This window comes from Falco biarmicus, chromosome 5, assembly GCF_023638135.1.
Source record: "Falco biarmicus isolate bFalBia1 chromosome 5, bFalBia1.pri, whole genome shotgun sequence".
Lineage (NCBI taxonomy): Eukaryota > Metazoa > Chordata > Aves > Falconiformes > Falconidae > Falco > Falco biarmicus.
The window spans coordinates 56,873,191-56,883,320 of NC_079292.1; the positions used below are offsets into that span (position 1 = coordinate 56,873,191).

The 10,130-nt window shown below is 46.1% G+C and overlaps 1 protein-coding gene and 1 long non-coding RNA gene across 11 annotated transcripts in view; one reads left to right on the plus strand and one right to left on the minus strand.

The window, feature by feature from the left end:
* Nucleotides 1–5,995, minus strand: part of TNRC6B (trinucleotide repeat containing adaptor 6B) — a 153,511-nt gene extending 147,516 nt beyond the window's left edge. For 8 of the 10 annotated variants that reach the window (XM_056341932.1, XM_056341949.1, XM_056341950.1 and 5 more), the window contains exon 1: nt 5,707–5,833. The gene's annotated coding sequence lies outside the window, so the exon portion shown is untranslated. Of the gene's footprint in view, nt 1–5,706 lie in introns of all 10 variants that reach the window. The other 2 variants (XM_056341948.1, XM_056341934.1) reach the window with 2 other exon arrangements.
* On the plus strand, nt 5,995–7,611 carry LOC130150731 (uncharacterized). Its single transcript, XR_008822341.1, has 2 exons — nt 5,995–6,796; nt 7,481–7,611. It is a non-coding gene; the product is annotated as an uncharacterized LOC130150731 (long non-coding RNA).
* Nucleotides 7,612–10,130: the final 2,519 nt, after the last annotated feature.

Here is a 10,130-nt window from a genome sequence, read left to right on the forward strand (position 1 = left end):
TACAAAAATCTAACTTCTGGAAAAACTTTTAAATCACAAAGTTATGGTACTGCTGTATAAAAAGCAGATTCTACTGTCAGCTGTAGTGAGAAAATAAAGCACACTCCATGGCATTTCAAATGTCTCCAGAAAGACTTACCAGACTTTTTCTAAAGATCCAACATAGATCCCAGGAGAGAAGTAAAAGGTCTTCATACATACAAGCTAAGAGCTGGACAACCTGTGTGTCTTCAGCCACACACAGCTCCTAAGACATCCAAGTTTATAACTAGACTGTGCTGACACAAGGTACCTGGGTAATTTATATCTCTTGGCTGCAAGAAGCAGTAAGACAAGAGGGCCTACTCCCGTTAACATTGGTGGATCACCTTAGGGCCAAAGCATGTTTAGTAGACTGACAAGGCCCTGGAGAGTTACTTTATCTCCTAGAGGTGAACCCCATTCCTACCATGTGTGTGAGAGCCATGAGATTTTTGCAGAGGTCACAGGGCCAGGAAAGTCAGTAATGACTGCCTTAGAGCAGCCCAGATGTTTCTCAACTCTGATCATGTGCAGACTTAATAGACTATAGTCTTAAAACAAGAATGCCGGCATACAGCATTTCAAACATTTAGTTTCTTGATTTAAAATCATACTTTCAATTTAACTTGTGAAACTTTCTCAAAAGTCTACTTCTGCCACACAAAACAGTGGAGAACTGCAAGGCATGACCAATGTTTGCTGTAAGAAAAAAAAAAAAAAAAGACTCAAGTGGAAAAAAACCCTGCAACCCTAGGATACAGGATGATCAGAGGAACAGGAAGAAGCATTTTCAACTAGCAAAATAGAGGCTAGAATCTAAAAGTCTCTAAACTGAAAATAAAGTTAACGGTATTTATAAAAACTATGTTCTTTGTAGACCACTAGCAAATCAAATAGCATCAAATAAATTTCTGCTAATACAGAACAAACTTCACTACTGAAAAAAATGAATACACTACTAAAAAACCCTTTGTCAGGCTGTTGTTCACTATAGTATTTTTTTAATGCTGTCAAGAGCGATGAGGAAATCATAAAAATTAAGTTCATGTAAAAACATTAATGACTTCTACTTCACTGCTCATTTATACAGTGTTAGCTTATCACCTTTTGCCTAACCTTCTGTCAAGCTATCTAAAATTATCAACTATTTGTTTTGCAACTTTGTTTCTTATCCTTTTATCCGCTAATTAGCTTTTCAGCCTTCAATCTTCTGCCCAACGGGGTCAAACTATATTGACTACCAGTTTATACTTTACACACTTAACTCTGACCGCTGTCCTATATAGCGTGCAGTGTGACTGCTGCCTTATAGTACCTGCCATTTCTCCACAGGCCTAAAAGCTAAACTGGGTAAGAGCTACTTTCAGATCATTTTACCCTTTTAAACAGATAAAGTTTTTAAACAGTGGAAGTCTCAGAACATCAGTTTTCTTCCCAGATTTTTTCACAGAGAAACTATTGTGTTTTTTTCTAATCCACAGACATTAAGTCAGGAAATACATGCAAGATATCCGATTTCAGAACTACTAAAGCTGGCAAGGCCCAGAAATGCAATCCGTACTGACTAGCTGAAACTGGAAAAGGTCATCTCCATAGCTCACTACATGGTAAACACGGAGAACATCCAAACTCCAACCACAACCCTTACACTGATGAGAACTTAAAAACCTCAGAACATTCCCCTACAACATGATGCAAACCATAAGTGCAAAACCAACCTCTCCATCTTACTGCTATAAGAAGGCAAAGGGAAAAATTACTTAATGTACTCACTGCCTATTGCTCTAAAGGAGAAAAAATAAAAACACCACATCTTTGCAGCAAAGCATGCTTACTTCTCTAGAGAGAAAAAAAAAAAAGTACAACACAAAGAGGGTATGAACAGTAAAGCAGAGAAATGTAAGGAAGCATAAGAGTTTTACTATCCACTGAAAGTTACAGGGAACAGCAATCAGAATTATCTCGATTACTATTACCCTAGTCACCTCACAAGCAGAAATACCAACAGGCAACTAGTTGTCTGACAGTGACAGCTGGACCAACTACTTAAAAGTGCCCCTATTTTTATTAGCAGACAGTAGCAGAAAGTTTAGTTTAGATTCACAGGAAATCAAACCAAATTTCTTCAGTCCCTATTCCACACAGTTTGCTGAAAGAACAAGTAAACTTCACATATATAATATATCTGAAAAGGGAGAAAGACAGTAAATGTTAAGCTAAGGAAGACTATCAGCAAGGATCCATGTCTTACTCTACCACATCTGGTCAAACAATTTGAGCAAACTAAGTGTTTGCTCAAAATCTGTGCGCTAAATTCTTACTATTAGAACTGAAAACTGACATCTTGCTATTGTCTCCCCAAGCTAATATAATGTTCCACCAGTAAAATTTCTGAAATTGCAACAAATAGATCTTTAAAAGCAATTCCAGAGATAAATCAGGCAAACACATTTTATAAGCACTGAGGTGACAGAAAACTTAACTTAAAAACAAACAATGCCAGTTCTTCATAATGATGCATTTACTAATCCAGAAATTATACACAGAAAAACTGGCTGAGTGAAAAATAAAATTGAGTAATAAAAAGTTGAATAGCTATAAGCTGTAAGGTACACTGTAAGTAGAAGTATCACAGAATTTGTAAATTTTCAGTATAGACAGAACCTGTGAATCTAATAGCAGCACTACAGAGCAATTACTGAGGAAAGCCATCACAAAGAAGCTGGAAAATAACTGTTAATCGCTATTACTATTATTGCACAAACCAAACACTATCTACGTATAAAAAGACATTCTGAGAAAATAAACACGATAATGGCAATAAATGACACGAACAAGAGACTCTGCATCCAACCATTCTGCAGAAAATGGAGAATAAAGTAACTGAACCATTAAGCAAACTATTAATAAACTCATTCAAGTCAATAACTAAGCTCCTCAGATTTATTCTATGATCTCCAGTTCCTACTGCTTAATTGTAAATCCAGTCTCTTCTGCAAGCAGAAATACACCAGCTTTACTGGAGGAAATACCCCAACAAAAAACCTCACTCAAGAATTCAAAAAGAACAAACCCCATTCGAACATATTTTCAAATATCTTATTCTATAGCAGTCCTCCAATTCTTTCCACCATTCTGGATGCAGCTATTCATGCCACTGTTACAGATGCAGCTATCTCTATATATGATGTATATTATACATTAGTTCTGCAAAACTAATTTATTTCTAATTTCCTACTTCCTACAACAGAAGACAGATCTAAGGTAAAATACACTACCTCAGAAGTATGCAAAACTCTCTCCTGAAGTTCTCTCCTCCTCAAGTCATCCTCAAACATCATGTTTTAATGATCAAACACTCACCACCAAACAGAGGCATGACATACATTCTACCCAAATGTTTCACTGGACTACTCAGTCACACAATCTCTGGTAGATGAAGTTTGTTTGGGTTGGTTTTTTCTTTTATTCAGTTTCAAGATTTTTATTTCCCAATATTTGAGCTTATTATTTAAAGGAAAGCTCAGATTTCCAGCTAAATTTGCAGCCATACAGAAATTGCAGTAACACACTAATTCATAATCAAGAGACACTGACTGGTTTATAATTACATTAAATATTTTTCCCCCAGTACTTCCACGCTACAGGATTGCAGTGATTCCCTTTACTAAGTATCCCGATAAGAACATTATAAGAAAACTGAAACCAAGTTCACAAGAGTAGTACAACCATTTGAATTCTAGCAATTGCGCTGAAACTTCTGAGCTAATGCTCTACATATGTATAGTTTTACATAAAATTGTATATTCATAAAACATTTACATGCAATATAGCTAACCAAGATGAAAGCAAAAAGTGTAATGATAACCTCATCTAGTTTCTATGAAAAAAAAAAAAAAAGTGCCTGCACCTTGTGCCCCCAGAACTTCACAGCAGAAAAGCTAACAGACATTTTTTTGTGTTTTACTACCACTCTGGGCTCTATTCCCCCTTCCCCAGCCTCAACTTTTTGAAGGGTGACTTCTTTGCTGCAGAATTTTTTTATTAAAAGAATTATTAAAAGTATTAAAAGAATACTTTTACCTCCTGCTTAGTTAAACACAGGTAGAAGAGTCACCCTGACAAACCACTCCCTGAGGTACATCTACATGGCTGTCCCTACACTAACTGTGGATCATGTAGGAAAACTTGACTTTATCTTTAAATTCAGGACCTCAGGTAACACAGCTGATGACAGCAAGCTTCTCAACAGCACACATATTCCAAGGAATTTGTACCATTACAGAGTCACCACAGGAGAGGAGGGAATCGTTGAGCAACTTCAGCTTAGCCAAACTAACTACAAAGCTGTTTGTATTTGTGCACATATTTAACAACCCTGCGAATCTAAGGTATTACCACCACAGCATTTGTAGCAGAAACTAAACCCCAGATCATCTGGATGGCATTTCCCAGTAATACTGTCAAGTAGAACAGACCTTTCAAGTACAGAGCTACACAACCCCCAAAGATCTACTTGCTATTTGTCAGGAAAATTTACTAGTTTTAGAGGATGAAAATGTGACACTGAAACCTAACAAATAACGATTACAAAAAAATAATTATGGATTGTGAACAGAAAAATAAACTGGTTAACTTTGTTGAGAGGTATCTTAACAGATATTCTTCAGGTTAGTGAAATGTTAAACATGGAAAAATGACGTATCATTTGCAGTAGTAAGCATGTCTAGCTAGGAAAAGACTTTGTTGAAACCTGGTTTTATTCAACAAGCCTCCGTTATATCCTGTAGCAGATACTCCTACGTGCACGAAGCAGATTTGAGCTTGCAAGATACCATGCTACAAGCAGCGTTATCCACAGCCAGTGAAGTGCCTCCAGAAACAAACATTCGCTCATTTTGCTACAAACAGCTGGGGAAACTTTTTTTTTCCGCCTGGGACACACCTCTGAGCACGGTCACTCCCTCCCACCCACATACACACATTTCAACTAGCATCATGTTCAACACATCCAGTGCGGTTTGTAGTGGTATCAACGTAACCACAGGACTGTCCCCACACCACACAAAAGCACTCTTCCCCCCAGCCACAAAAAGGCTCCTCTGGGTCTTTCCGCCGTTGCACATTTTGCCCGGCCTGGGCGAGCCGGCGGCTCTTCCCCGGGCTCGGCAGCCAGCCGAGCGCACGGCGCTGCGCGCCACGGCGCCGGGCAGCGGAGCGGCCTCAGGGCGGCCCGCGCGTCCCGCCGGGGCCCTGTCGGGAAAACCGGAGGGGGCGGCAGGGGGACCCTCGGGGGCGGCGGGGCGCAGCCGCGGCGCGCGACGGCCGCACGTGAGGCGGGCGGCGGGGAGGGGGCGGCGCAAGCCCGACTCTGCCCCGGGACAGGCGCTGCCGGGGTGGAGGAGGGGGGAGCAGCAGCAGCCCCGGCGCCGTTGGGGCAGCGCCCTTGAGCCGCCGCTCGGGGCCCCTCCCGCCGGCCCGGCCCCCCCTCCTCCCCTCCCCCCCCCACAAGGCACCGCAGCTGGGGAACGGGGGAGGGGGCGAGCGCGGCCGGCGCCAAAGGCCCCCTCAGCGGCGGCGCGAGGGTCCTGAAGGCGGGAAGGGCCCTGAGGGAGGCCCGCGGCCCGACCGCCCGCCCTCCGCCTGGGGAAGGGGGGGTGATGGGGGGGCCTGTCCTGCACTCACCGCTGAGGCGCCGCCGCGGTGCGCTGAGCCCCCTTCTTCTCAGTGCCGGGGGCGGCTCCACCCGTCCGCGAAACACGAAGCCAGGAAACAAACGCGAAGAAGCTGCGAAAAACGCCCCCCCCGCTACGAAAAAACCCCACCGAAAAAAAAAAAAAAAAAAAAAAACTTTCCTCGCCGCCGTCTCCCTCCCCCGAGGAGCACGAACCCAAACACACCGAGACACGCCCCCGCACCGCCCCTCGCGCCGCCCATTGGACGGCGCCCCGCCGACCCCTATGCTGATTGGCCACCCCTCTTGCTCGTCTTCTCCCTCCGCTCACCTTTCCGCCCCTACACGCTGCCTATTGGGAAGAGCCTCGGAGATCTCTCCGCCCATTAGCCACGGCCCACGTCAATCACAGCAGAACACCCGCCTCTCAACGCGTCTAATTGGGCTGTCGAGTCACTACAGCTTCACTGATTGGCTGCACTGGCTGACTGTCATCAGTTAAAATTGCCCCCTTAGCAACCCTCACTAGCTCCCACCCCTTCTTCCTTTCTGCCAGTTGGCTGCGAGATTTGCGCCTTAAATGGGGCACCAGCGCGCCCGCCCCTACTTGCCCCGTACGGATTGGGTTGAGGGTCGCACCCTCGGACACCATTGGAGAAGGGATGTGCCCGTTACACCGTAGCGGCGCGAAGATCCGCCCACCGAGCTGCTCTCCTTGGCGGCCTCTTCGCGGCGACGTTGGGGCCCTTCTCAGCCGAAGCGGGAGGGGAGGCTACGTCAGGGTGCCTACTTCACTTGCCGGCCCCAAGGGCGGGGCACTGTGACGGGCACACGTGATACCGAATCCGGCCGCGGTTGTCGCCGCTCTGCGGCACCAAGTGCCCCCGCCGCGGAACGGCAATAACGCCACACTCCCTACCGACCCCAACGACATTTACCACTTGCCCCGCCCCTCCCTTCACGGGTATGCCCGCCCTGAAACAACTATTGGGCAGGGAAGATGTCGGTCGTGCTGCTCACTAGGCCATTGGCGGGACGCCGGCGCCTCCGCAGCCAACTGGCAGCCGCCCCCGATGTCAGCCGCCGGATGACACAGCAACCGTAGGCATTGGGGTGGCCGCGTGGGGGAGGGGAGGGGAATGAAGTGCCTTTGATTGGTTGATTTCACTGTCTGTCTTTCTGGAGAGCGGAGGTGGGGCGGGGAGGGAGGTGACGGGCGGGGCGAGCGGGTGGGCGGGGCGGGGCGGTGTGCGTGCTCTGCCGGGCCCCACGTGGCCCGCGCAGTTGCGCGCGTGACGGGGCCAGGCGAGGCCGTGAAGGGAAAGGGAGGACGGTGCGGTCAAGGTGGCCCATGGCGACAGCACGGCTGGCCCCCGCGCCCCGCCGACTGTGCCCCCGTCTCTCTCCGCACACGGCGGGAGCGCAGCGCGGTGGGCTGTGGGGAGGGGGATTTGTGGCCCATCTCTCTCCTGCCAGCCTCCATGTTTCGTCAGGCCTTGCCCTCAGCTGTGGAGGCTGGCCGTTGGTGGCGTCAGGGCAACCCGGGGGTGGCCAGTGGTCCCCGCGCTCCCCTCATTACTCAGCCCACGCGTGTTTTACGGGTGGAATCTGGGGTTCATTAGGGGCTGAGAGGAGCTTGGCTGTCGGCTTCCATGAAGCGGCATTTTCCCCTTCATGTTTTTGTGAGCTGGCTGCGGGTTCCTTTGGAACAGGGCCTGAGGCTTTGCAGGCTGTGGCGCTCCAGGCAGCTCGGTCCGAAATACCTACAGTCCTTTCATTTTGCAGGCTTCTCTGCGCTGAATATGACTTACAATTTTCAGATGGAAGCAATCGGAAAACCTGTGAAAATCGCTTTTGCAGTGACTACAATATAATTCGTCAATGTAATTGTTAAAAATAAACACTGATCTTCCGTATTTATGGAGTGGGCTGATCCAGAAGCAGGGCTGTGGGGCTGGGCAGGTGGAGACTGAGGCAGGAGCTGGCCTGGGGACACTTTCCTGGGTGGCAACAGTGAGCCGGGGGTGAGGGGAGGCACTGCTGGCCCTGGGGCTGGAAGGGTCTGGAGAGCAGGCACGGGGCAGCGCTGCTCGATTTCAGGCAGGGAAGGAAGAAAATGTGAGATGAATAAGCAGGACCCACGTGGGACAAAGGTGGGTTTAGCATTAGCAGAGCAGAAGAGCATGGCCAGAGGAGCATGGAAGTCACTGAAACTGACGGGGAGAGAAAACACTGAGGGGTATACAAGGAATAACAAGAAGCATGTGGAGGATAAACTAGGAGGAGTGAGAGGGTATCCTTGCTTTTATCAAATTTCTATGCTCATTCTCTTCCTTATTCTCCAGTATTTTTGAAGGCTGCTGTTACCTTAATGGCCGTCACTTCCTGATCTCACCCAGGGCTGCATGCCAGTGTACAATGTTTTAATTTGATCTTCTCCAGAGAATCCTATTACAGCCTGATCAACAAAATGTTGGGCCATTGAAAATACTGTTTTGGTGAAGAGAGAACTATAGAGATGTGATGTGCCTGGCTCATTAGTGAACAGGTCTATGGGTGTTCAGTGAAAACACAGCCTGTCTTGGAAGAGCCATAGAGCCCTTCATAGGTTAGTCATCACCAGGAGGGACAGCTGCCAGCACAGCAAAAAATGTGCTGCTGGCAATGACAGCAGACAAGATCCATGCAAACTCGGGCTGCACAAGTCAGTAAACAGCGGTGAATCTTTTGATGGCTTCCCCATTCAGTAATGGTAATTGATTTTTACATTGATTGGTGGAGGAAAGAGCCCCATAATACAAATAAGACTTTATACTGGGTATATACAGACTTGTAACTGTAGTGCTTTAAGGAATGCAAAAGGCACTGTATAAATCAATACTAAACAGTAGTACAAATTGGAGATGCATCTCACCTCTGTTCTTCATGGTTTATTCACTGGGTAGGAGCTCTCTATGGCCACATGTATTTTTCTTGGTGTAAGCAGAAATCACTTGTATAATAAGAGTACAGGTTGCACGCACTGGGAGAGAAGGGTATGTCCAAGATGCTGGTTGTTTTTGCCATAAGTGGGAAAAAAAAAAAAAAAAAGTAATTCCCTGTTCACATTTCCTTTCCCCTTACTGGTGTTGTTTTGCAGGTTTTCCTTGGTATGTTTTGCTCAGGGTTTTGGCACACTTGTAGCGGGACATGGAAAGCAAGGTGAAGCAATATGATTTATTTTGCATAAGCCTAGAAAACCAGAAATTTTCATTTCAGAGGAGCCAAAGATACCACACTCCATTGTCCCTGTAGTTTCACGCTACAAAACAAATTTGAACTGTAGAAAGCAAGCAGATTTTGTTGGTTTGAAATGATAACAGATGACTCAAAAATTCCCACCCGGGTTCATCTGTGGTTTTGGGGGGATTGCAGCTCCCACGATAGTTTCTGGCTCTCATAAAGTCCAAACACGCGCAAAATCGTTCTTCCTACTTTTTCATACCTCCCCCATTGCCACTTCTGTCCGAAAAATGGGACCAAGTTGGCTGGTGAAATTGCATTTTTTCATCCACTGGATGTCAGTGTTACACCATTGCTGCGGTGCATTCCCAGGTGCTGGGAAAGATTGGGCTTCATTGAGGTGAGGACTTTTGGAAGATCTTTGTGGTGGACAAGTGATGTGAAAAACCATTGAATCTCAGAGGAATGGGCTTGCTGTGGCATGAACGTGCTCCCTTTGGTTTCTGCAGAAGCAAGCTGGGACCCTGCCTGCAAACGTCTTAAAGTCTCCAGCCTCACAGGGACAGGCACACTTCAGTGTTGGGGTCAATTCCACAACCTTTTGACTACTCCAACCTCATCTCATTATGCCATGAAAATACGTGGCCTCTTTAAAAAAAAAATAAAAAATTACTTGAGATATCAGAGAGACAAATAATACTACACCTGACAAGGATGTAGTACAGGTAGAGGCTGTGTGAAGGGACTTCTCTAAACAAACAAGGAGTGCTGCCAGGCTGGGACATTTCCGAATGCAGGAATGAGAGGGGACAAAAGACTAGAAGCAGCTGTGGTATTTGGAGTTGAAAGTCAGGGTTTTTTAGGTCTGACACTGGTTTATTATTTCCAGCAGTGCCACAAAATCTTTTTTATAGGCTTGCTAAGTTTTTTTAATTAATGTACCTGAATGAACTCTGGATAGTCATCACTAAAAGCTACTGATACTGAAAACCAGTTTTTGTTATTCCTGTCTTTTTTCTGCTTCAGATGCTTTAAGCAGCAGCTACCTATCTAGTGGGCACAGAAAGTAACTGGTTAGTTACCTGTATTGCGATAGGTTACTTTTTGGAAAGCCACAGTAAAGTGCATGCTGATGCTCTTTATGGTGCATTATATTCAAGTGTTTTGATATAGAATGTGGCATTTAACATGATGCAGTGCTGAACATTATCTA